At 45.7% G+C, this 25422-nt stretch overlaps 1 long non-coding RNA gene across 1 annotated transcript; it reads left to right on the top strand.

Moving 5' to 3' along the window:
* The first annotated feature begins 4893 nt into the window (after nt 1-4893).
* Nucleotides 4894-11414, top strand: LOC146172627 (uncharacterized). Its single transcript, XR_014702429.1, has 2 exons — nt 4894-10435; nt 11197-11414. It is a non-coding gene; the product is annotated as an uncharacterized LOC146172627 (long non-coding RNA).
* The last annotated feature ends 14008 nt before the right edge of the window (nt 11415-25422 follow it).

Here is a 25422-nt window from a genome sequence, read left to right on the forward strand (position 1 = left end):
AGGGGGTTCCATGTTTTTAACAAGCGTTGAGGTGCCGGCTAGTTGGTAATACATTTTGGAATAACAGCGCGTAGGACGAGGACGAAGATAGAAGGACACAAACACAGCGCTGACTGACAACTGATTTAATTCCAGAAGTTTGCTGAACAATTCCAGAAGTTTGCTGACAACTGAAGTTTAATTCCATGTTTTGCTGCAAATTTCTTAAGTCGGTGCGATACCTTGTTTGCGTACGTTACCACGACTGGCCTCGCCCTTTCTTTTTCCTTCGTTTTCCCAGTTTCTGGTCCGATTACCTCTTTCATCAACTTCTCTACTATTGCACCAATCAAATGTTCGGGAAAGCCACTTGCGGCAAGCCTGTACACTTGCAGATGTACACTTCTTCCCATTTCGAGATCACATGATTTCTTAACGCACTGTCGGAGGGAAGAGTATGCTACACTCCTTTTTACAAGCTTAGATTGACATGTGTCATATCTCATTATTGGCTTTTCACATTTAGTTCTTTACATCCAGCATGTATCATTCGGGCACAAGTGTATTTCAATGTCATGGAACCTGATAGTGGAGTTTTCCGGCATTTCATGCGTTAATTCTAAACCTGCGAACACCTTTATAAATATCCGTTATACAGGACCAATATCAAGCGACTTGAATATACGGTAGGGCAAACAAAGTAGAAAGTCATCCACATACCGGATACATTCTACAAACCCAAGTGCCTCTAGCTCATTTATCAGCGTACGGTCGCCTTTCGCCATGTACAGATTAGAAATCAAAGGCGTTTTTCAGGAACCTATGCAGATCCCGTCTCGTTGGCCGTACGCTATGCCATCATGCTCGACAAACAACGAAGTCATGTACACACGCAGTAATTTAAAAAAAACCACGTGCACTAATTCCACATTGCTTCTCAAATTTTATAACCCCATACTCGTTTATGCACTCCTCCACTGCTGTGAGTTTGGCTTTTTCGCAGAATGTTATAAAACACGTCACTAACATCGATAGATAGGCATCCTACAGGTTCATTTTGCTTGAAAAATGCAATAATTTTCTCTGATCTTGGCCCCATGAACGGGTCATTGATGGGGGAGCGTGGATAGGCTTGTCTGAAGATACTTGGCTACATGCCTTTGCCATGTGCTCCGGTTCTCGACGATCATTCGGAACGCGACCCTTCCTTGTGAATCTTCACGGCAAAGAACGGTCTCAGTGAAAGCTCACTACTTCTTTCACCTCATCACTAAACTTATCAAGACCCATACGTCCACAAGTCATCGCCACCCCAAAGCGTACCTGGTTAAAGTGTTCCTCACAGAGGTCCCTTGGCTCGAAGTTACTGTTGATGGCTTCCAGAGCTTTCCGGTCATAGTCACCCTTGTTCATGACCACGAATGTTGCTGTCTTGTGGGATAGCAATAGTCTAAGATTCCTCTGCTTCAAGAACGACTGTTTTTCCCTCGACGCACCCTCTATTCTTTGGTCTTGACTATCTCGGGATGCACTGCAGTCTTTCAGGCACACAAGAGTCCTTCTGGTTAGCAGGCGTCCGGTCCGCGACTGCGTGACATTGCTGATCAGCTGCAGAGACTTCATGTGCGGCTGCGGTGCGAAATTGAGGCCTTTATCCAGAGTCGTGGTCTGTATGCCTGGTAGCTAGAAATATGAAAGGTTGACCCAAACGCATCATTGCCGTTTCCCTTTCTCTCTGCGTGGTAGCTTTCCGATAGGGCTACATTCCATTGCTGCTCTCAGCTTTGCTCGGCCAAGTTCAGGAAGTACAATGTCATGAGATGGGAGGGGATGATCAAGTCGGAGAGTAATAATGGAATATAGCCATGGGAAAGCTACCGCGCAAGAGAAAAGGAAACGGCAATGATGCGTTTGGGTCAAGCTTTCAGACTGCTAGCTACCAGGCATAGCGACCGCGACTCTGGATTAAGGCCCGAAGTTCGCACCACAGCCGCACTTGAAGCCTCTGCAGCTGATTAACACGGTTCACGCAGTCGAGGACCGGGCGCCAGCTAACCAGAAGGACTCTCGTGTGTCTGAAGCACTGCATCGCATCCTGAAATACTCATCACCCAAGAATAGAGGGTGCGCCGAGGAAACAGTGTATTCCTTGAAGCAGAGGAACCTTAGACTGTTGTTATCAGACAAGAAAGCAATATTCGTGGTCATGAACCAGGATGACTATGACCCGAAAACTCTGGAAGCCATCAACAGTCACTTCAAGGCAACGGACGTTTGTGAGGAGCTCCTCAACCAGGCACGCTTGGGGGTGGCGAAGAGTTGTGGACGTATGGGTCTTGATAAGCTAGGGATTGAGGTGAAAGGAAGTAGTGAGCTTTCACTGAGACCATTCTTTGCCGTGAAGGCTCACAAGAAAGAGTCGCCGTTCCGAATGATCGTCGAGAGCCGGGGCACATGGCAAACACATGTAGCCAAGTATCTAAAGGTACACTTATCCGCGATCCCCATCAATGACCCATTCATGGGGCCAGGATCGGAGGAAAGTTTTGCATTTTTCAAGCAAAATGAACCTGTAGAATGCCTATCCATTGATGTTAGACATGCTTCATAACATTTCGCAGGAAGCCGCAATCATAGCAGTGGAGGAGTGCATAGACCAATATGCGGTTATAAAATTTGAGAAGCAGTGTCGAACTAGTGCATGCGGCTTTTTGGAATTACTGCGTGTGTACTTCACTTCGTTGCTTGTCGACCATGATGGCATAGTGTACGGCCAACGAGACGTTATCTGCGTAGGCTCATGCATAGCGGCTTTGATTTGTAATCTGTACATGGCGAAAGGAGACTGTACACTGAGAAATGAACTAGAGGCCCTTAAGTTTGAAGCATGTTTCCGGTATGTGAATGACCTTCTACTTTCTTTGCCCTACCGTATGATCAAGTCGCTTGATATTTGTTCTCTAATACGGTAGGGCAAAGTAGAAAGTCATCCACATACCAGAAACATTCTACAAACCCAAGGGCCTCTAGATCGTTTCTCAGCATACGGACGCCTGTTGCAATGTACAGATTAGAAATCAAACGCGCTATGCATCAGCCTTTGCGGATCTCGTCTCCTTGGCCGTACACTATGCCATCATGCTCGACAACCAACGAAGTCATGTACACACGCAGTAATTCCCAAAACCACATGCACTACTTAAACACTGCTTCTCAAATTTTAAAACCCCATATTTGCCTACGCACTCCTCTTGTGCTGTGAGTGCAGCTTTCTGCGGAATGTTATAAAACATGTCTAACATCGATGGATAGGCATCCTACAGGATCATTTCGCTTGAAAAATGCAATAATTTCCTTCGAACCTGGCACTATGAACGGGTCATTGATGGGGATCGCGGATAGGTGTGCCTGAAGATACTTGGCTACATGTATTTGCCATGTGCCCCGTTTCTCGACGATCATTCGGAATTGAGACACTTCTCTGTGAGTCTTCACGGCAAATAATGGTCTCAGTGAAAGCTCACGACTTCCTTTCACCTCAATCCTTAGCTTATCAAGACCCATACGTCCACAATTCTTTGCCACCCCCAAGCATACCTGGTTGAAGCGCTCCTCACAGAGGTCCGTTGCCTTGAAATGACTGTTGATGGCTTCCAGAGCTTTCCGGTCATAGTCACCCTTGTTCATGACCACGAATCTTGCTTTCTTGTCTGATAACAAGAGTCTAAGGTTCCTCTGCCTCAAGACGACACTGTTTTGCCCTTGGCGCATCCTCTATTCTTTGGTCTTGAGTATTTCAGGATGCACTGCAGTCTTCCAGACACACGACAGTCCTTCTGGTTAGCTGGCACCCGATCAGCTTCTGTGTGCACCATGCTGATCAGCTGCGGAGGCTTCATGTGTGGCTGCGAGGCGAACTGTGGGCCTTTATCCAGAGTCTTGGTCACTATGATTTGTAGCTGGTAGTCTGAAAGTTTGACCCAAACGCATCATTGCCGTTTCCTTTTCTCTTGTGTGGTAGTATTTCCTAGAGCTATATTCCATTATTGCTCTCCAATTTGATCATCCCATCCCGTCTCATGAGAAGGTACTTCCTGAACTTGGCCGAGCAAAGCGGAGAGCAACCATGGGATATAGCCCTCGAAAAGCTACCACGCAGAGATAAAACAAAACAGCAATAATTCGTTTGGGTCAACCTTTAAGACTGCCAGCTACCAGGCATAGTGACCATCACTTTGGAAAAAGGCCCCAAGTTAGCATCGCAGCAGCACATGAAGCCTCTGCAGCTGATCATCTTGGTGCACGCAGTCGTCGTGGACCGGGTGCCAGCTAACTAGAAGGACTCGCATGTGTCTGAAGGACTGGAGTGCATCCTGAAACACTAAACTCCAAGGAATAGAGGGTGCGCCGAGGGAAAAACAGTGTCTTCCTTGAACCAGAGGAATCTTACTCGGTTGCTATCAGACAAGACACCTAGATTCGTGGTCATGAAGAAGGATGACTAGGACTGGAAAGCTCTGGAAACCATCAACAGTAATTTCGAGGCAACGGACCTCTGTGAGGAGCACCTCAACCAGGTATGCTTGGGGGTTGGCGAAGAGTTGTGGATGTATGGGTCTTGATAAGCGAAAGATTGAGATGAAAGGAAGTACTCAGCTTTCACTGAGACCATTATTTGCCTTGAAGACTCACAAGGAAGAGTCGCCGTTCCGAATGATCGTCGAGGACCGGAGCACGTGGCAAAGGCATGTAGCCAAGTATCTTCAGGCACACCTGTCCGCGTTCCCCATCAATGACCCTTTCATGGTGCCAGGATTGGAGGATATTATTGCATTTTTTCAAGCAAAATGAACCTGCAGGATGCCTATGCATCGATGTTAAAGGAATGTATTATAACATCCTGCAGAAAGCCGCACTCACAGCAGAGTAGTAGTGCATAGACTAACATGGGGTTATGAAATTTAAGAAGCAGTGTGGAATTTTGGAATTACTGTGTTTGTACATGACTTCTTTGTTTGTCGAGCATGATGGCATAGTGTAGGGCCAACGAGACGGGATCTGCATAGTGTTTCTAATCTGTACATGGCGAAATCGACCATGCGCTGAGAAATGAGCTAGAGCCTTTGGGTTTGTATAATGTTTCCGGTATGTGGATGACTTTCTACTGTGTTTGCCCTACCGTAGGATCAAGTCGCTTGATATTCGTCCTGTATTACTGCAATTTAGAACGGTGTTCGCAGGTTTAGAATTTACGCATGAAATGCAGAACTCCACTATCAGGTTCCTCGACATTGAAATACACTTGTATCCGGATCATACATGCTGGATGTACAGAACTAAATGTGAAAATACAACATACAAAAGGACCACATAAATTCGAAATTTTTGTTAAATACAAAGGCGTACTCATCCAATGTCCTGTCTAAACCTTTTGAGCAGTCGCTTGTTACAGGCTGCCTACCCGATGACTGCAAGGTTGGAAAAGTAATTCCTCTGCATAAGTCTGGCGATAAACACTGTCCTAAAAACCATCGTCCCGTATCGCTCACCTGCATACCATGCAAGATCATGGAATAGGTCATCTTCTCTCATCATGCTACATTTTTTTTAACTAATTCTTTTTTCAGTAATTTTCAGGATGGTTTTCGAAAAACATTCTCCTGTGAGACCCAGCTTCTATGCTTCACTCATGACCTCCATTGCATTGTTGACGGTGGTTCGTTGGCAGACTGCATATGCCGGGAGTTTTGTAAAGCTTTTGATAAAGTCTCACATGAATTACTTCTCTTTAAACTAGGCAGATTGAACTTAGATGCTTTCATGGCTTCACTCTTTTCTTGCTAATCAATCTCAGTTCGTTACAGCAAATAATACCGACTCTAAGTTTTCCCGAGTTGATTCAGGTGTGCCGCAAGGTTCAGGCTTGGGACCCTTGCTTTTCCTCATACATAAATGACTTTCCGGTAAACCTTACTTAATCAATTTCTCTCTTTGCGGATGATTGTGTTATCTATCGTAAAATTAACAATGGTCATGACGTCTCTATATTACAATCCGATTTAGCAGAATTTCTGAATGTTGTCAGCGCTGGAATATGAAGCTTAACACAAAAATGTGTAAACATACGCGTGCCACTCGAGTTAGCACATCAGCCCCTTCGTACTACCTCAACACTGGTCCTCTTTAATCTGTCTCTTCATAGAAATATTTAGGTGTTCACATAACTAATAACTTATCATGGAAATGGCATGTTCGTCACGTAGTTAATAATGCTAACCAAACTCTTGGCTACTTCAGAAGAAACTTTTCATTTTGTCCTAGCGCGCTAAAACTTCTCCTTTACAAAAATTTGTTGGTCCAAAACTGGAGTTTGCAGCTTCTGTCTGGGACCCAAGCGTCGTTTTACTCATTACTGAACTAGAAAGTGTGCAGAATCGCGCATATTCCTTTTCATTGTCTAGCTATTATCGCACTTCTAGCGTGACTCTCATGAAATCTTCACTTTCATTGCCTCTTCTAACAGAACGCAGAAGAGTACTTCGGCTAAGTTTGTTTCATAAGATTTTTTCCTATAATACATATCTCAGACAGAAACTTCTAACGCAACCGTCATACACTTCTTCACGCATTGATCACCGTCACAAAGTAGGAAATCCATTATGTCGCACCAAATACTGCCATGACTCCTTCATTCCAGACACTTCTAACAGTTGGAATCGCCTTCCTTGTGCTATTGCCGAAATTACAGATGCCGTTTATTTACGTACAGCTGTTACTAACCTTTTTTGCTCCAGTGTTTAACATACTCTTGCTGCCGTTTTTCGGTGCTTTTTCTTGTTAAACATCTATGCTTGGCTGCGTTGCTGTTGATTTTGTATTTTTATATCTTGTTGCGCAGTCGTTATCATTTACTGTATAATGACAAATTATTTTTGTGTTATTTTTTACTGTATTGGGTTTTTTATTTTTTGTGTTCACCCCAACTCTCCTCTGTAATGCTCTTGGGCCCTGGGGGTAAATAAATAAATGTAAAAAGCGTTTTTATAAGCCAAGTTATAACCAGACTGTTGAGCTTTTCTTTTTTATTTTATTGATGTATCGTTGCTCTTGTTGTTCATGGATTTACCATACCGATACTTTCAGCGTTATCACAGCATTAAATCTTAGAAATGCTACAGAACCTTTAATCGGAAACATCATTCATAATATAATCGCCGCCGAAACACAGGGGCATACAATTAAACTCTGTTGGGTACTAAGCAACGTTGGAATCAGCGGCAATAGGAGCTGATGCATGTGCTGCAGCAGCCCGTCATACTAAAATACAGCCAGTCTACATACCACATAAAGATGTTCTAAGAGTTGTAAAGAGAAAACTGAGAGCAAAATGGCAGAGCTCATGGAACAACAAAATAAATAATAAATTGCACCTTGTCAAGTAGATCGTTGAAGAATGGAAATCGCGCAGTCACCAAAAACGCTTCATCGAAGTCATTTTATGTCGCCTTGGCATCGAACACACCCTTCTGACACACAGCTTCATTCTAATGAAAGACGAAAGACCTCTCTGTGAAAGATGCGGAGGTGAACTAACAATAAACCACGTCCTACTTTCGTGCGCTGAACTAAAGAAGTGAACGAAAAAAAGTGAAGGAAGGAAAAAAAGGAAAAAGTGCAAAATTGCTTTATACAGCTGCGAGTAAAGTTCGAGCCTGCTTACAGCGGTAAGCAACTCTCGACGAGAGATGAACCTCAAAGAAAAGAAAAAAAAATATATGTGGGACAGTACAATGGTGAGATACTTTCAGGTTTTCGCTTAAAGGTGTGAGCGCCAAGCATGAAGGTTTTTACGAGAAGTTTGATGTGGAGGGTATCAAACAAGCGGGGGGAAAAAAAAGAGGGGGGAAAATAAAAAAAAAAACCGAGGAAAACTGTCAAGGGATAATGATTGATATATGTGCTTAGCATTAAACTTGCTGGGCTCGTAATGACGACATTGCCCTATTGTTTTCATTTATCCCAGTATTAAGTGTTCTAAACTTATACATAAAGTATGACTCACGCTGCTCCCGTTCCATGTATTATTGAATCCCCGCTGAAGAACTGTTAGTTTGACTGAGTCGAATGAGTGCTGTTTCTGGTTGATATGTTTTGAAAAAGGAAGGTTGGGCAGAGAGCGGACATCAGCACGGTGATAATTAAACCGCATTCGTATAGGGGCAGCTGTCTGGCCAATATACTGCATTCGGCATACATTGCATTCTAGGAGATACATTACTTTTGAGGCATCGCAATCAAAGTTACCATCTATTCTCCACTTAAAATTTGACGTTGTGCTTGTTGCGCAGCTTGATGTCTGCATGTGCCTGCACACCCGGAATCTACTCTTTCCTCAAGGCCGGCACCCCAACCGCGGGTTATTACCTATTTTTCAGTGGACTAGGATGTTGCGAATGTTTTTCGGTCGTCTGTAGAGAACCTGGGGAGGAGTCGTGAAAGTATTGGAGAGACGAGCGCTCTGTTCTAGAACGTTGAAATGTTTCTTTAGGATTCTGTTCACGTTGGGGGGGTTACTCGTGTAGGGAGTACCAGGCTTGTTCGACGGTCTATGTTTTCCTTTCGTGGACGTCCCTCCAGAATTTCCTCTCGGTTGAGTTCATATGCCTTTTTTATGGCGTCGTCAACAATATCTGGCGGGTATCGTTGTTTAGTCAGGACTTTCCGCATACGTTTGCGTTTGGTGCGAAGTCCTGATATTGGGAACAAATTCTTTTGAATCGATGAGCCTGAGAATACGGAATGCTTGTTTTTGAGTGATAAGGACGACAGCTTTGTGCGTATTGTTGTCGGACCGGGGGTTTTCTGTATACGCTAGTGGAGAGCGAACCTTCATAAACCGCAATTTCAACGTCTTCAAAGTTAATTTTGTTTTGGGAATATGTGTGCGTGAAGGATATGCTAGGATGGAGGAGATTGAAGTTTTCAATGAAATGTAGGAGTGATTGTTCTGTGTCAGTCCAAACTAAGAAAATATCATCCAAGCAGCATTTGTATAGGATGTGCTTAATAGGGGAAGTAAGTAAAAATTCAAATTCAATGCTATGCATGAAGATGTTAGCATAAGTAGGGGCCATTTTTGTACCCATGGCGGTGTCGTTAATTTGTAAGTAGTGTTCATTGTCGAATTCAAATTTGTTGTATTCTAGAACTAGTTTCGTCAATACCTCTAGGACTTCTGGAGTTGGGATCCTACCTCACTATTCTGATTATAGGCCTCAATTAGAGCTTTGATTCTGTCGGAATGCGGGATATTTGTATATAGAGAGACTACATCTAAGGTTACAAGGAAGGCCCCCTGAGGACGATTTACCCCTGCTATTTCGCGAAGGAAGTGGTTGGTGTCATGTATGTGGGATAGGTGTGTTTCAGGTATGTGTCCAATTAATGTGTCAATGTAACTGGAGATTGGTTCTGTGATTGTGCCGATGCCGGATACTATAGGGCGGCCAGGGTTAACCCTTCTATGAATTTTCGGAAGCATGTAGAATCGGCCCGGCGACGGGTGTGATGCGGTCAGGGCTTTGCATAATCGCAGAAGATGTCCCCACTTTTTGCGAGCTCATCTAGAGTCCCTGTAAGAAGTTTTGATGCTTTAGAGTGGGGTCCGCTTTTAGGTGTTTATAAAATTTAGTGTTACAGAGTTGTCTAATTCCTTCCTCAATATTGTAACGTGGTGGTGACCAGGGTCGCTGACACAAATGAAGGCACAGGCTTGATGGTACTTAAATTACCTCTTTATTGGGCTGACTTGCAACCGCAAAAGAACTAAGCAACTCGGCGGCGGCGATAGCAACAAACGTGCTGGTCGATCGTCGAACAAAGAATGTCCGTCACACTCATCAACGCTCAATTTAAAGGCTGCCCAGAACAATCTAGATAACGTCGCAAACAGCTACCAGCACGGGCTGGAACATTGTGGAAAGACACCCGAGTGGCCGGAACCTTCGAGACAGATCTCGGTGCATCTTGTGCTACAACGAAACTGATAAAGGTGTGACTCGCGACATCGAGCAATAACAAGCAAAGTTTACGGAACTGATACGCGGTCCAGAATCAGAGTGATAAGCCTGAATGCCGGCGGCTGTTAAAAAAACAACAAATACAGTTTTGAAGGCTTCGCCATAGAGAAATTGATTGGTAAAGAGCGGTCACTCGGCAAAAACTGGTCCCAGAAAATGACGCGCGACTTTTTGCGCTGCCGTCGATTGATGAATGGCGGCACCAATGCGCGGACGCGCGCGCGACGGCACTCGCTGCAGCGGTAGCCCGATGGAGCGCTAGGAGACAAGAAGTTGTCGAGGGGAGCGGTTGTGTGCTCGTGCCTCGCCGCGCTTGTGCGGCACAGACCTCTTGTGGGCTGCTGCGCGGAACGACAGCGGTTTGGAACGATGGCAAGGTGAGCAACGTTTTTTTGCTTAACTACGCTGCCTTTCAAGCAGTTTACGCTGTCCATGCCGGCCGGGACTTTGTTGTCAAACTGTGCAGTATTTCAGGCAGTTTAGCTCAGTACGGCGGCGACTGCGCTTCACAAAGTCGCAAGTGAAGGGCAAGCTAACAGGCATGACAAGGCGTGCTGACCGCCGCGGTGACGTGACATGGCGATTTTGCGAACGGCTAGTTTTGCGTGGCGTCGCGTTTAACAGGGCAACCGCAAGGTGTGAAATGTTTCATTCTTGTCAAACTGCGAGACATTTCGGGCAGTTTAGCTCAGCACGGTGTTCTGCGCTTCACAAAGTCGCGTATGAAGAAAAGCCAACATGGCGTGCCCGCCGGTCGCGGTTTTGCGAACAGCTAGTTTTGCGTGGTGTCGCGTTGCATGTAACGTGACAACGTTAAAGTGAGAAATGTTTTATAATGCAGCAAGCTTCATTGCTCCAGCTGTTCAGTGCTCTTGAGGAATGTTGTTAATTTAGTGGCTGTTATTTCACTCACTGTAGAAATGCATTTTCAGATAGGTTCGGTTAGCCTGCATTTCCTGACCTCTACGTTGCAACAGTAGCTTTTGTATCAATTTTACGAATCACAGCTTTTCTGTTCTGGACCATAACTGCTGCTCACCAAGTCTTCAGTACGCACCCACATGCAATTGTGTGCGTGGTGCAGTGGCCTTACATTTCATTGCAACCTTCTGCATCATGTTCATTCCTTTTCCAACAGCACTGAATGGACCCACGGACTGCAGCCGAAGCGCGGCAGATGCGACGAGTGAACGGAGTGGCATTCCCCCCAAGTGTCAGTACTCTCTGCCCTGAACAATACAAGTTACCCTTTCTAAGGTAGCCGGGACTGAGACTGTGTAGTTTATGTATAATGCCTGTTTTGTTACATATCATTTGCCATATTTTGGAAATAAACGTTATGCTATTTTTTGTCGCTACCGAAGTGCTGTTTCTCGCCTTGTGTATTTTTATTTTTCTGTATTTTGCACATCGCCTTATGTGTGCAAAGTTTTGTCAATGCATCCGCCTACATGTGTTGCGTCTCTTGTATGTTTTATATGCAGCAAAATAAATGTTCATTTCACAAAGCACTTGGCGTCTTTTCTGCAATACTGTTTTGCAAAGGCTGTGGCGCAGCTGCGTTGATGGCCAATTTAGTGAACTGGGAATCTATTTTTCATGTTGTTATGCATGCTGAGCATAAATAGAAACACTAGCAGACCGTGTAAAACCAAAATAATGCGCCAAAAGGGCAGGGAAGGACGCAGCGCATGCTAGTATTCAAATAACGCGCCTTTCAGCAAGACCGGAAGTAGTTGCCGCCGGCCGCTTGGTGCACTACAGTCAAATGGGCCGCGTGGCCCTGTGGGAGTGTCCGCTCTTTACCAATCTCTTTCTCAATGGTTTCGCGGCATTACTCCCCCCCCCTTAAAAAAACATCGCCTCGATGTTCCAAAACAAAGCAACTTAAACATAAACCCTGCAAAGTTTAAACACCACAGATTCTTTAACGCGTGTAATATGGCTTCATTCGTACAACATGTACTAATTTCTGGGCATGCGCGTCGCCGTTGTAATGATGACGTTCCGTCGGGAATGACTTCATAGTCCAGTGGTCCGGCGCGGCGAATGATTTTGTACGGCCCAAAGTCTCGACGCAACAACTTTTCACTTAGTCCGCGACGGCGAATTGGTGTCCAAATCCACACTTGGTCTCGTGGGTTGTACTTTGTCGTCGTCGTAAGTTGTATCGTCGGCTGTCGGTGCGCTGTTGGTCTTTAATACGCAGACGTGCGAGTCGTCGGGCTTCCTCTGCAATGCCGCAGGTAGGCAGCGACGTCAAGGTTGTCCTCGTTAGTTACGTGCGTCAGCATTGCGTCGAGCTTCGTCGTGGGCTCCCTGCCGTACACATGCTTAAACGGGGTCGCTCTGGTCGTCTCCAGGACTGCCCTGTTATACGCGAAGATCATGTACGGCAAGATGGCGTCCCAGGTGTTGTTGTTCAGCGTCGATGTACATGGCGATCATGTCCGCGATTGTTTTATGCAGGCGCTCCGTAAGGCCATTGGTCTGGGGATTGTACGCAGTTGTTCGTCGATGGCTTGTATGACTGTATTCCAGGATGGCTTGAGTCAACTCTGCCGTAAACGCCGTTCCCCTGTCCGTGATGAGCACTTCTGGGGCGCCATGTCGCAAGAGAATTTGTTCGACAAAAAACTTGGCGACTTCTGCCGCGGTACCATTGGGTAGTGCTTATTCTTCGGCGTAACGGGTAAGGTAGACAGTGGCCACGATGATAAACTTGTTACCCATAGACGAAGATGGAGAGGGGCAAAGGAGATCCATCCCAATTTGTTGAAAGGGCATGACTGGGGGCGGAATCGGGTTTAGTAGTCCTGCTGGTCTGATCGGCGGCGTCTTGCGTCGTTGGCACTCACGACACGCCTTCACGTAGTGGGCAACTTCGGCAGGCAGTCGCGGCCAGTAGTACTTCTCCTGGATTCGATGCAACGTGCGCGCAAATCCGAGGTGGCCTTCTGTGGGCTCATCGTGCAACGCCTGCAGAATTTCCTGCCGGAGGTTTTTAGGCACTACAAGAAGCTGCGCGGTATTGTTGGCTGCGAAGTTCTTCACTAGGAGGCCATTGCTTAACGTGAACTATGATAAATATCGCAAACAAACAAAGATTACGGAACTGATACGCGGTCCAGAATCAGAGTGATAAGTCTGAATGCCGGCGGCTGTTAAACAACAACAAATACAGTTTTGAAGTTTCGCGGCAATATATTTGTCATTGTCCATGACCAATATGCCGCCTCTTTTATCTGCCGGTTTGATGACCACATCTTTCCGTCTGCTAAGCGCCTTCAATGCGTCAAATTCCTTTTTGGAAAGGTTTTACTTCCCTGGTCTCTAGTCCTTATAAGCTATGATTACGTCGTTCTGGACGGCACTAATGTACGGTACATGTAAGGACAGTTTTCCTCGGGGTTTTTTCCCCCTTTCCTCCCCTTTTTTTCCCCGCTTCTTTGATATCCTCCACATCCCACTTCTCGTAAATACCTTCTTCATGCTTGGCGCTCGCACCTTTTAGCGAAAACCTCAAAGTATTTCAGCATTCTACTGTCCCACATATTTTTTTTTCTTTTCTTTCTTTGATGTTCATCTCTCGTCGCGAGTTGCTTACCGCTCTAAGCAGGCTCGAACTCTACTCGTAGATGTCACGTTCTTCTAACCAGTAATGTCCACCTGGTTGTCGCGTTTTTTTTTTTCATCCTGTCGGGCCGCGGGTCGGAGCAAGGGTGGGGAGGGTAACAGACGCAGCAGAGAAAAAGAACAAATCTTCAAAAACAAGGCCTTGACCATTGATAGTTGACCACTTCTCCCAAAAACCTCCTTCACGCTTGGCGCTACCATCTTTTAGTGAGAACGGAAAAAGATTTCTCACCATCTGCAGCAAACACGTTCCCCCACCTGTGATTTTTTTTCCCGAGGTTGTTCAGCGGCTGCCTGTATTGTATACAGATGACTCCCGGCAGCCGTTGCCTTGGGTGGATGAGCCTTTGGGACTAGCCTGCTCTCCGCACCTGTGTGTGTATGTGTGTGTTGTGCGTGCCCAGCTGGTTCACCTATATGTGCCCATATTATGTTTGTATCTCCTCTTGCCAACGCTATAAGAAGACGAACAAGAATCATGTACCCTCAGTCTTGAGAAAGGCAGTGCTCCTGCCGAAACGTCGACTCCAAATAAACTTGGAAGCAGTATGAAGCATTTTTTCATAGATGTGGACGTCGTGTATAGACCCTATTCACTATCAGGTTTAGCAGGCGGCCGTTGTGGCAACCCTGTATTGAGGATACGCCATAGCATTGGGCTTTTCGAAACTCCTCCTCCTCCCTGCTCCCTCCCTTCGACCTCCCTGCTGCGCGCCGTTCATTTGTCGGACACATGAGACGCCGTTTGGAACGCTGTCCAACCAGAGCTCGGATTTCACCACCGCTGTACCCTGATTCGCCGTGGGCCCTCTCTCTCTTTCTTTCTCTCTCTTTGATGTTAGGTTGTTCGTGCCATGGTTGCCAGTAAAGCAGAAATGACGTCACGTGAATAAGCTCTATAGGCAAGTGGCTATTTATGTCTGTACAAAAGGTTGCATCGAGTATTAAGTAGGCGAGTTACACTTGTCACCAATCAAAACATGCAATCCTGAAACGTTATCCGGATTTTCACTCATACTTCGCATTTTGCTTTGGTTCCTAGCGGTTTTAACTGTGAGCTCCTACATAAACAATCTTCCTAATAATAAGTGCTTGCTAGCTATTGTATGTTTTACCCTATCATACATCTGTATTTTCATATGCGTGTACATAAATACTTTGGTTAAAAACCCATTGCATGCTAGACTGTCTATATTCCTTTCTTGTGCAACAGTTCCTATGAAACTGACTCTACAAAGCATTGGTAAGTCTTAAACACCCTCTTAATTTTAGGAAACTGCTTAGACAGCTTTCCAGCAATCTCGAATCAGTGTGCAATCTGGCCACTCATTTTGGACTGTTGAAATACACATACAGTGCAAGCGTATCTACAAGAAATCATCTCGAGCTGCCTCATTTTGCTTTGCCTTGCATTATGCTTCCACTTGACAATATATAGCATAATCTATCACTCTAACTCTCTCCGGAAGGACCAGTTGTATTTTTAATTGTCGTATTTTTAGTTAGCCAGAGTGCTGTCATCGTGTTATAGTCAATGTTTGAAAATTGGTGTGTCATATTTTCGCCCCTGTATTTACAGGATTGTTTTTCGTTGCCTGTCTACAACTATGGAAATTTAGAACCTTGTTTCAGACTCTATTGCTGTAATTTCTGACTACTAACTCGCACAGGTTTATGCAATTTTATCGGTCTCCCTGCCCCTTTCAGTTACGTCACCGGGTGTTGATGTAGTTGATATAAATACAGAAAAACGCTTTGCATAAGCACTCACATTTGGTTTCTGTTTCAGCGCCTGCATTTTGATGGAGTAAGGAGGAAGAATGGAAAAAAGTGTGTGACTCAGGTGTTTTAACATGCTGTTGAAACGAGTTATACGGATCTTTGTTGGCAGTGTAATGTTTCTGCTCTTCACTAGGCGGTCAAGGCTAGCCATGGCTTTCTTTCCCAGAAGCAGGCGTTTCCTAATTTCATGGCTGCAGTCTCCTTCCGGGGTAATCTTGGAGCTCAAGAAAAGAAAATCTGTCACAGATTCCACTTCTTGCCCCTTGATACTCTAGGACTTGATAGGGCAAGACGCCATGATCTTTGTCTTTTTATTGTTCGGTTTAAGCCCAAACTTCTCACTCTCTTCTTTTACGCGCATCAGAAGTCTCTTGAGTTCCACTTCACTTTCTGCCATTAAAGTGGTATCGTCCGCATATCTGAGCTTGTTGATACGTTTTCCAGCATCTTCACTCCAGCTGAAGACTCGTACAGACCGGCCTTCCTCGTGATGCACTCAGCATATAGGTTAAATTGGCAGGGCGACAGTATGCAGCCTTATCTCACTCCTTTCTTAATCGGAAACCAATCAGTAAGACCATGCCCAGTTCTGACTGTGGCCTCTTGCCCTTCATACAGGTTCCTGAGGAGACAGATGAGGTGAATTGGAACTCCCATCTCTTGGAGAGCTTGCCACAATCTGCTGTGATCTACACAGTCAAACGCTTTCGCATAATCAATAAAGCAGAAGTAGGTGGGTTTCTGGAAATCTCTTGCTTTTTCCACTTTTCTGCGAAGGTTGGCAATCTGGTCTCTAGTTCCTCTGCCCTTGTGACACCCAGCTTGCACGTCCGGGAGCTCCCGATTCACATACTGCTGCAGCCTACCTTGGAGGATTTTTAACATCACCTTGCTAGCATGCGAAATAAGCGCGATCGTGCGGTAGTTGGAACAATCTTTGGCACTTCCTTTTTTTTGGGATGGGAATGTAAACTGACCTCCTCCAATCTTGTGGCCACTGCAGGGTTGTCCAAATTTGCTGCCATCATGAATACTTTAACAGCGTCGTCATGGTTAAGGTTTCGAAGCAACTCAGCTGGAATGCCATCAATGCCGCTAGCTTTGTTCTTAGCAAGGCTGGCTAAGGCCCATTCTACTTCACTATTCAGGATGCCCGGCTCGACTGTGCGGACTGTTGCTTACGCTGTGATGCCGACGTTGAGCCATTTATCGGAGTCCGGTAGTGTATATAGATGGTATACCGTCAACCTGACGAGACTGAGGCCTAGTTGAACTTGGGTCCAGTCTTTCACGGCTTGGACTGACTGAGATTGGTTTTGCCGCTTGTATTCACAGATTTCCCGCTTCGCGCCTAAGTTCAGCTCCATTCGTTTGCGTTTAACTCCAACTATGCCAAAAGTCAGACTAAAGTCGAGAGTTACAGGCTCCTGCTTCTTTGCACTCTTTTTCCCTAGTTAAACTTCTTGATTTTCCATTCTTCTGATTCTCTTTCTTGCTTTGTACTGTTTTTGTAAGGAAGCGAGGAAGTCTAGTTGGCAGGCTACTATACAGAGGGCTATCAAACAGCCCTTTCCTGTGCCGTTTGTATGTTCCTATGAAACAAATACTGTAAGCTGAAGTACAGTTTAAAACGACGGCTAGCCGACTACGAAGAGCTCAAACCTTGTCAAGGCCGCATCGTTGACTCAAGGCGAAGCCGACATGCGGATCGCTGTGGTGCAAAATGTGGTAGTTCGGCAGCGCAACAGTGACGAAAACCAGGAGCATGAGAAGGACAGGCGTCCAGGACGGGACGCCCGGTCCTGTTTGCGTGGTCGTCGCGTTTCTTTTGTCGCTCTACTTCCTTAGTGTGTCTTTACCCTGACCGATACGGCTTCATAGAACATGCTTTGTGTTCTGGGCTAGAAAAACTTCAGTTCCCACCCCCAATTTCGGCGCTTGTCTATCTTCTTATTGTTTCTTTCTTACGTTTTTACCGGCTTCTCTTCTGTTCACGTTCAGCAGAATTTATTGCAACCACATGTTGCTGTTTTCCCGACTGCGGCCACTGGTTGCGGCGCTGCCGCTGCCCCCATAAATCTCCCGGTTGCCTCATTTTGGGGTCTTTCTCAGTCAGCTGACCTTCGGTTTGCTGTGTACAATCCCTGTCAACCACACAACCTTTTTCCTCCTCTTCCCTTCCTTTCCGCTCTCGCCCCCCCCCCGTCCCCCTTCCCTCCTAAAACGACGACACGCCCGATTTGGTTCTTTCCAACTCCACAGGACTCGTTCAGGCATCCTACCGTATCGGCTGTCGCATTGGTTCCCGGCATGCGCACCCTTCATAAACTTGCGTTTCAGACTCCCCTGCTTTTTTCAAACAATGTCCATATGAACGAGACAAAAATACATGGGCCGAATAGGCTGTGTGCATTCATCCCATCTACATTGTTCAGAGAGCGATTTTCTATATTAACGTGACATAAATACTTTGAAAAATCTTCGGCCCTAGAAAAATTGTCCATTATTCGGGTCCTCCATATAAACGGATGTCATATTAACGGGGCACAAGTTTTCCATAACAGCCACTCATGAAATGACTTGTGAAGACTAAATCCCCAACGAAACAAAAAAAGAGGAAAAGACAGGAAAACACCAATTAATCATAAAACTCAGCCAACGCCGAATAAACCTTCAGAAAATTTCTAAGAGGAATGCTGTTTATGTTATGAGGTCCCAACCGGCCACTCCTGGGCGTTAGTTTATAATTCTGTGATCCCGTGGCGTACTGCAAGAATTTGCGAAATTGCTTCTTTGAACACCACGCTTAAATTAAAAAATTACTACTGTCGGAACTGCTAGGAAAAAGGGTTTCATTTCATTTCATTTCATTTTATTACCCTCAAGCGCATACGCATTACAGAGGGGAGTGGTACTTCATATATGATAGAAAGCATAGAACACTAAATGAACAAAACATAACAAAGGCTAAACGAACAAGGGAATAGAGAACAACGAAAACAATCTTACAATACAGAAAGTTATACAAGCGGAATAAATTGAAAACAATCATAAGCGGTGAGAGAACAGCATTATACAGCGAAAAGAACAACAGCACTGGGAGCAAACAAGCATGAAAAACTAAAAACGGAAATAAGATAAGAGTCAGGGGGCAAAAAAGTGTCACGGATCAGCTTCAAGATATTGCATCAGTGATGAGTGAAATGAATCGTGATCTTGGATTAATGCGATATCGGGCGGAAGGCTATTCCACTCTACTGACGTACGAGGTAGAAAGGAATGAAAAAGGGCATTAGTATTGCAAGTTATGACATTTACTTTGTAAGCATGATCAACGCGGGAGGAGCGATACGATGGCTGCGAAATGAAAGTATGCCTCAATTCGTTATGATGATAAATTTTCTGAAAAAGGCTAAGACGTGAAATTTTCCTTCTAAGCTCGAGAGATGGCAAAGATAACGTTAGTTTCATTGAAGTTATGCTGCTAGTGCGACTGTGATTGGAAAGAATGAAACGCGCTGAATTATTTTGAACCATCTCAAGTGAGGATTTCAAGTTCGTGAAACCGGGATCCCAGATTGCAGAAGCATATTCAATCTTTGAACGTACCAATGCTTTGTACATAGTCATTTTAGTCGAAACAGGTGACTTCGAAAAGTTACGGCGCAAATACCCAAGCATGCGGTTACTGTTGTTAATAATGTAATCAATATGTTGCTTCCAGCTGAGGTCATTAGTAATATGCACACCCAAATATTTGTACGAAGTTACAGTACCTAAAGGAGTGTTATTCAATACATAGCAAGCAGGGGGGAAATTACTGCGCGACACTCGCATAGCTTTACATTTTTTAACATTTAGGTCCATACACCATGTGCTGCACCATTTAGTTATATTATTGAGGTCAGATTGTATAGCAGAAACATCGGCGGGTTCAGCAATCTCGCGATAAATAACACAGTCATCGGCAAATAAGTGAATAGGGGAAGTCACACAGTTAGGAAGGTCATTAATATAAACTAAAAAAAGAAGAGGGCCCAAAACGGACCCTTGTGGTACACCTGACGTAACAGGTGTTGACGGTGAATTATTGTTGTTAGCAAAGACATGCTGTGATCGACCGATGAGGAAAACTTCGACCCAGGTAAGAAGATGTCTGTCAATATTAAGACACTTGAGTTTAAGTAGTAAAAGATGATAGTTTATTTTGTCAAAGGCCTTAGAAAAATCCAAGAAGATACAATCAGCCAAGAAACGGTTGTCAATAAGGGTTAGCATGGAGTTTGTGAAACAAAGTAGCTGTGTCTCGCATGAGTATGATTTCCTGAAGCCATGTTGCGCTGGATTGAAAAAAAGGTTCGTGTCAAGAAAACTAGCTAGGTGTGAGCAAATGACATGTTCAAGAATTTTACATGGTATGCTAGTAAGAGATATGGGGCGATAATTAAGGGGAGATTGCTTGTTACCGGATTTATGAAGTGGAATCACCTTCGCCTGCTTCCAATGTACAGGAATAGCGCCAGTATCTAAAGATTGTTGAAATATTTTTGCCAAAAGGACAGAGGAGTACATGTTTGTTTCTTTAAGGAATCTTGCATTTATATTGTCAACACCTGAGGAACATGAAGGTTTTAGTGTTTCAATTAGCTTTGTAATCCCGTCGGCATCTATTGATATTGGATGCATAATCGTATAGCCCGAAAACGAATGTGTAGGCAATTGAAGATTAGTTGCAGATGAAAAGTTCAGTGTGAATATATTGTTTAAAATCGATGCGCACTCCTTGCTAGGCACAGGTAAGTCGTTCTGGTCAAGTAAAGAAATCTCTGAGTTGCTCTGGGAGTTAGTTACGATGTTCCAAAATTTGCTAGGGTTATTAGTGAGCAAGGATGGTAGAGTGTATTTCAAAAAAGTAGATTTTGCAGAAGCGACAGCTTGAGAGTAGGTGTGAGATGCATAAGTGTATGCTTGCCAGCGTGACGCAGTCTGCTGCAGTTTTGCTGCCCGAAATAAGCGTTTTTTTCTGTTCGAAAGTCGATTTAAGTACGGATTATACCATGGCGAATGTCTATGTACTGTTAGTATTTTCTTGGGAATGTAAGCCTCAGTTAGATATGAAATTTTATTGACGAACAGGTCCAACGATGTTCAAAACCACTAAGATAGTTGTCAAGGAAGAGCGAAAGTTCTCTATTTATCTCTTCAAAGTTTGCCTTTTTGTAATCAAATATAATCTTGCGTTTTTTCGTAGCTGAAGACGCGGTAAAGTTTAGGTCGAAATGAAGTAAAGAATGATCACTGAGTCCCGGCATGAAAATTATTGGGCCTATCATATCAAGGTTAGTGGTGAGGATCAGGTCAAGAATGTTAGCAGAACTGCCGATAACACGCGTTGGGCCATCAACAACCTGATCAAAATTGAAAAGGGAGCACATATCGAGAAAAGCTTGACAATTCGAAGAATATGGTGTGCAGGTAGGCGGTGTCGATGTCCAGTTTATTGATGGATAATTGAAATCGCCTAGAAGAAATACCGGGGATGCTGGATAACGAAGGACGACGGTGTTAACCGCGTCATGCAATTCATTCACGAATGTGATGTCTGCATTAGGTGGACGATAACAGACGCCAATGATGTGTACTCTGTTGTTTAAAATGACGCCGCACCAGACAGATTCTATGTTGCATGAAACATTAATTCTGAACGATGATAGGTTTTTAGAAACTGCGAGCAGGGTTCCACCCCCTTGTCTTCCATCTCTGTCACAACGATAGACATTGAAAGGCTTGGTGTGAGTAAAAATTTCGCTTTCGCTTACACGAGCACTTAACCAAGTTTCAGTGAGCGCCACCAGGTCGGCATCGCACGAATTGATAGCTGCGATGATATCATCTCTTTTGCCTAAAATCCTCCGGATATTACTATAAAGGACTGATATAGGGCGCCGATGACCACTACCCCTGGCTAAGTGTTATGAAACATTACGCGTGGGACTTGAATTCGAAATGTCTCCCATCTCGCATGCGCGAGCAGCATTGGATGTAGAGGGTCGAGCGCGTGCAGATGAATCATCGTATGGGCTGCTACGAGATGGAGAATGATAACGCAGCCGGGGCAGCTCAATGAAACTGTCTGTTCTAGGGTCATAAACATATTGCCTTTTATTTACAGTTAGTTTGTCGTAGCGAAGCCTAAAGGATGGTGAACCAGGCAAAGATTTTGCGAAAGCAGTTAACCTTTTGCGAGCGAGCCTAGTTGATGCGCAGTAGTCTTCAGAAACTGAAATGTCATTTAATTGTTTTCAGCTCATCACAATGTGACATCACTTCTTCTTTCGCTTTAAAGTGCGAAAATTTTATTATCACTGGTCGGCATTTTTCTTGAACAAAAGGGCCACCAAGGCGGTGGGCTCGTTCTATTTTGTCTGGTTTAAATTCTGACCCAAAACTGGATGAAAAGCAAACTAATAACGTTTTTTTCTGTGTCATTCCACGTTTCATTGCTATCGGGTACGCCATAAAATATTAAATTATTTCTGCGAGATCTGTCTTCCAGATCATTGATGCGGGAAAGAAGCTCATTATTCTGTTGCGCCAAGTCATTAATGGTGTCGTTTGTTAACAGAAGTTCTCCTTCGAGACTACTAACCATGCTGACTTCTGTTTCAACAGAAGCGAGTCGAGTATCAATATTAGACAGCCGCTTTGCTAAACATTCCTGATTGGCTTTTACGTCATTCACAGCCTCCGTGAACATGGCTTGGGCCTCCGCTGACGCCTCACAGGCGGTTTTAATAAAGGACAACGCAGCCATGACTTCATTATGACGATGGGCGCACGACGTGTCGTCTTCATCAGCTACTTGGGTCTGCCGCTCTGTAGTTTGCTTGCGATTAGGCCCGGGGTTTAGCTCAACGTCACCCGAACATAGCAACAACATAAGCAACACCTCCTTGCAGTCACAACACACGTCATAGAGCACTTGTGGGCACGGAAGCAGCAGTAAAAAACGATTTGATGTTTTCCTAGCATGTAGAGAACACGATTGACCAACCTGGATAACGTGAAGACGACGATCGTTAGCCATGTGCTCTATCGTGCTGCTTCCATGCCCACTGACGTGTCGCGGCTGGCTGTTGGCTTTTAAGGCAGGCGTGGATGATGTTCCTGTTGATGCGGCTGAACCGATGAACAAGGATTCCGATCCAACGAAGGCAGCGCCTGGGTTCGAAGAAAGGTCGCACACCTGAACACGGCATGGCTGCAGGCAGGTAGCGACGTACGGGTCCGGTGCACTTCTGGCCAGGCATGGTAGAAGCCAAGCCAAAACCTGGATAACGTGAAGACGACGATCGTTAGCCATGTGCTCTATCGTGCTGCTTCCATGCCAAACGTGAACCGCTTTGCTTCCGGGAACATCGGCTCGTCCGTCAAATTTCGCCGGAGCAAAATGTCCAACTCGCAACCACCTAAAAAAAAACACGTACACACGATATAAATACGTGTACGTCCGAACCGAATACTGGATGCCATTTCGCCAACAATTCTGAGACGAGCTTCTTTCTGGTATTCACTTGTTTTCCTTCGACGACTGAACTAATCAGTTGAACGGTGGTGTCTCCGAAGCAGCTTCCCCGCATGCACCGTAGGTGAATCTAGAGAAACCGTTTCCCCGTTAGTGTCGTATAGTTACAGCACATAAACGTAAAATAAAGACAAGAACAACAGAAAGGAGACGAGGAAGCAGCCCGGAGGGACCGCGCCCCCCGCTGTGCACGCGCTCCTCCCTTCACCCTCCGTCTGTAGGCATCTGGTTTTGCTCATGCGGTGAATGCCGAACTGTCAACAATACACACCAAAAGGTAGTGGCGTATGTGTGCCAGCTCCGCATTCAGAGAGTAGATCGCGCTTTCCAATACTTGCAAAAGAAAAAGAAAATCTAAATGACCGCACGGGTAAGTGGAAAGGAGGGTTGTGCTATGCGCCTCTGAAAAGATGCCAAAGAAAGAGCCTAATGTGAGGGAAGAAGCCTGTTCTCTTTTCGGCAGTGTACGAACTTAATTGACATACAAGAAAATATATATATATTGAAAGGGGGTGTTTACTGTCCTTTAACAGGGATAATAGCCCTCTCCAAGTTGCACAAAGAACCACACAAGAGCACAGCCAGTCTAGGCCTTCCACAAGCGAGCTCGAGCAGCGCAGCGGCACTTTGTCGTCCTTATCCTCGTCTTCGTGGTATTCTCTCCTACTTCATCCTTGTCTTCGTATATCCTCATGTAGTTCACTTCAGTTTCCCCCGGGGCGAGGTGGAGCCATCCTGGCGACCTATGGTGTGGGCAAGAGGAGCGGATCATAGTACATTTTAAGGCGGCTCACGTGCGCAGTTTCGCGGCCGCGATGACGCATGTCCGAAGAGGTAGTGAGTGGCTCCACGATGTAATTCACAGGGGAGGTTTGACGGATAATGCGGTAGGGGCCGTGATACTCGGTTCGAAATTTTGATGACAGTCCCGGTGGGGTGCCGGGAACCCAAAGCCAAACAAGGGATCCTGCAGGAAAAACGTGTGGCGTCTCATCTTTGTCGTGGTGATGCTTTTGGCGGCCTTGAGATTCCGATGTAAAACACCGGGCCAACTGGCGACATTTCTCCGCATATTTGGCAACGTCTGAAAGGAGAGTACACTCGGAGGAGTCAGGACGATATGGTAAAATAGTGTCCATCGCGGACGACGCCTCACGCCCATAAAGGAGGAAAAAAGGGCTAAATCCAGTAGTTGACTGTGTGGCGGTGTTGTAAGCGTATGTCACGAAAGGAAGAACAGCGTCCCAGTTCGTCTGATCGGCGGCAACGTACATCGTCAGCATATTTCCGAGAGTACGATTGAAGCGCTCAGTCAGCCCGTTAGTTTGAGGGTGGTAGGCCGTTGTGGTCCGATGTATGACGCGACATTCGGCCAGTAGAGCTTCAACGACGTTGGATAGGAAGACGCGTCCTCGGTCACTTAGCAGCTCTCGCGGTGCGCCGTGGCGAAGAACAAAATGATGGAGTAAGAACAGGGCAACTTCACGGGCAGTAGCGGCGGGTAAAGCGGCGGTCTCGGCATACCGGGTGAGGTGGTCGATGCCGACGATAATCCACCGGTTCCCAGAAACCGTGCAGGGAAGTGGCCCGTAAAGGTCAACGCCAACGCGGTCAAAAGGGCGGGCCGGGCATGGAAGTGGTTGTAAGGGGCCAGAAGCACGAGGTGTGGATGACTTCCGGCGCTGACAGGCGATGCAGGAGCGGACGTATTTGCGAATATAACCGTACATGCCGCGCCAATAGTAGCGTTGAGAGATTCTTTGAAACGTCTTGACGACACCAGGATGGGCACACTGAGGGTCGGCATGGAAAGAGGCGCAAATTTCATGTCGTAAATGGCGAGGAATGACGAGAAGCCATCGTCGACCATCAGTCATATAATTGCGGCGGTAGAGAAGACCATCTCGTAGGGCGAAGTGTGGTGCTTGACGGCGTAAAGCCCGAGAAGGTGCAGCAGCGTTAGAAGTGGACACGACGTCAATAAGAGAGGCGAGCCACGGGTCTTTGCGCTGCTCCGCAGGCATGTCAGCAATGGTTTGAGAGGGGAGAACGAGACAGTGCGTCGGCGTCCATGTGTTTACGGCCAGAGCGATATATAACGCGGATGTCAAATTCCTGTAGGCGGAAAGCCCATCGTGCGAGGCGGCCGGACGGGTCTTTAGAGAGGACAGCCAACATAACGCGTGGTGGTCCGTGACGACGTCAAACTGGCGACCGTAAAGGTAGGGTCGGAATTTCGTCAATGCCCACACAATTGCCAAACACTCCTTTTCCGTAACTGAGTAGTTGCATTCGGCTTTAGAGAGGACACGACTCGCGTACGCGACGACGTATTCGTGAAAACCGTTTTTCCGTTGTGCC

The sequence above is a fragment of the Amblyomma maculatum genome, unplaced genomic scaffold (genome assembly GCF_055883805.1).
Source record: "Amblyomma maculatum isolate TAMU_Amacu unplaced genomic scaffold, ASM5588380v1 scaffold_12, whole genome shotgun sequence".
NCBI lineage: Eukaryota > Metazoa > Arthropoda > Arachnida > Ixodida > Ixodidae > Amblyomma > Amblyomma maculatum.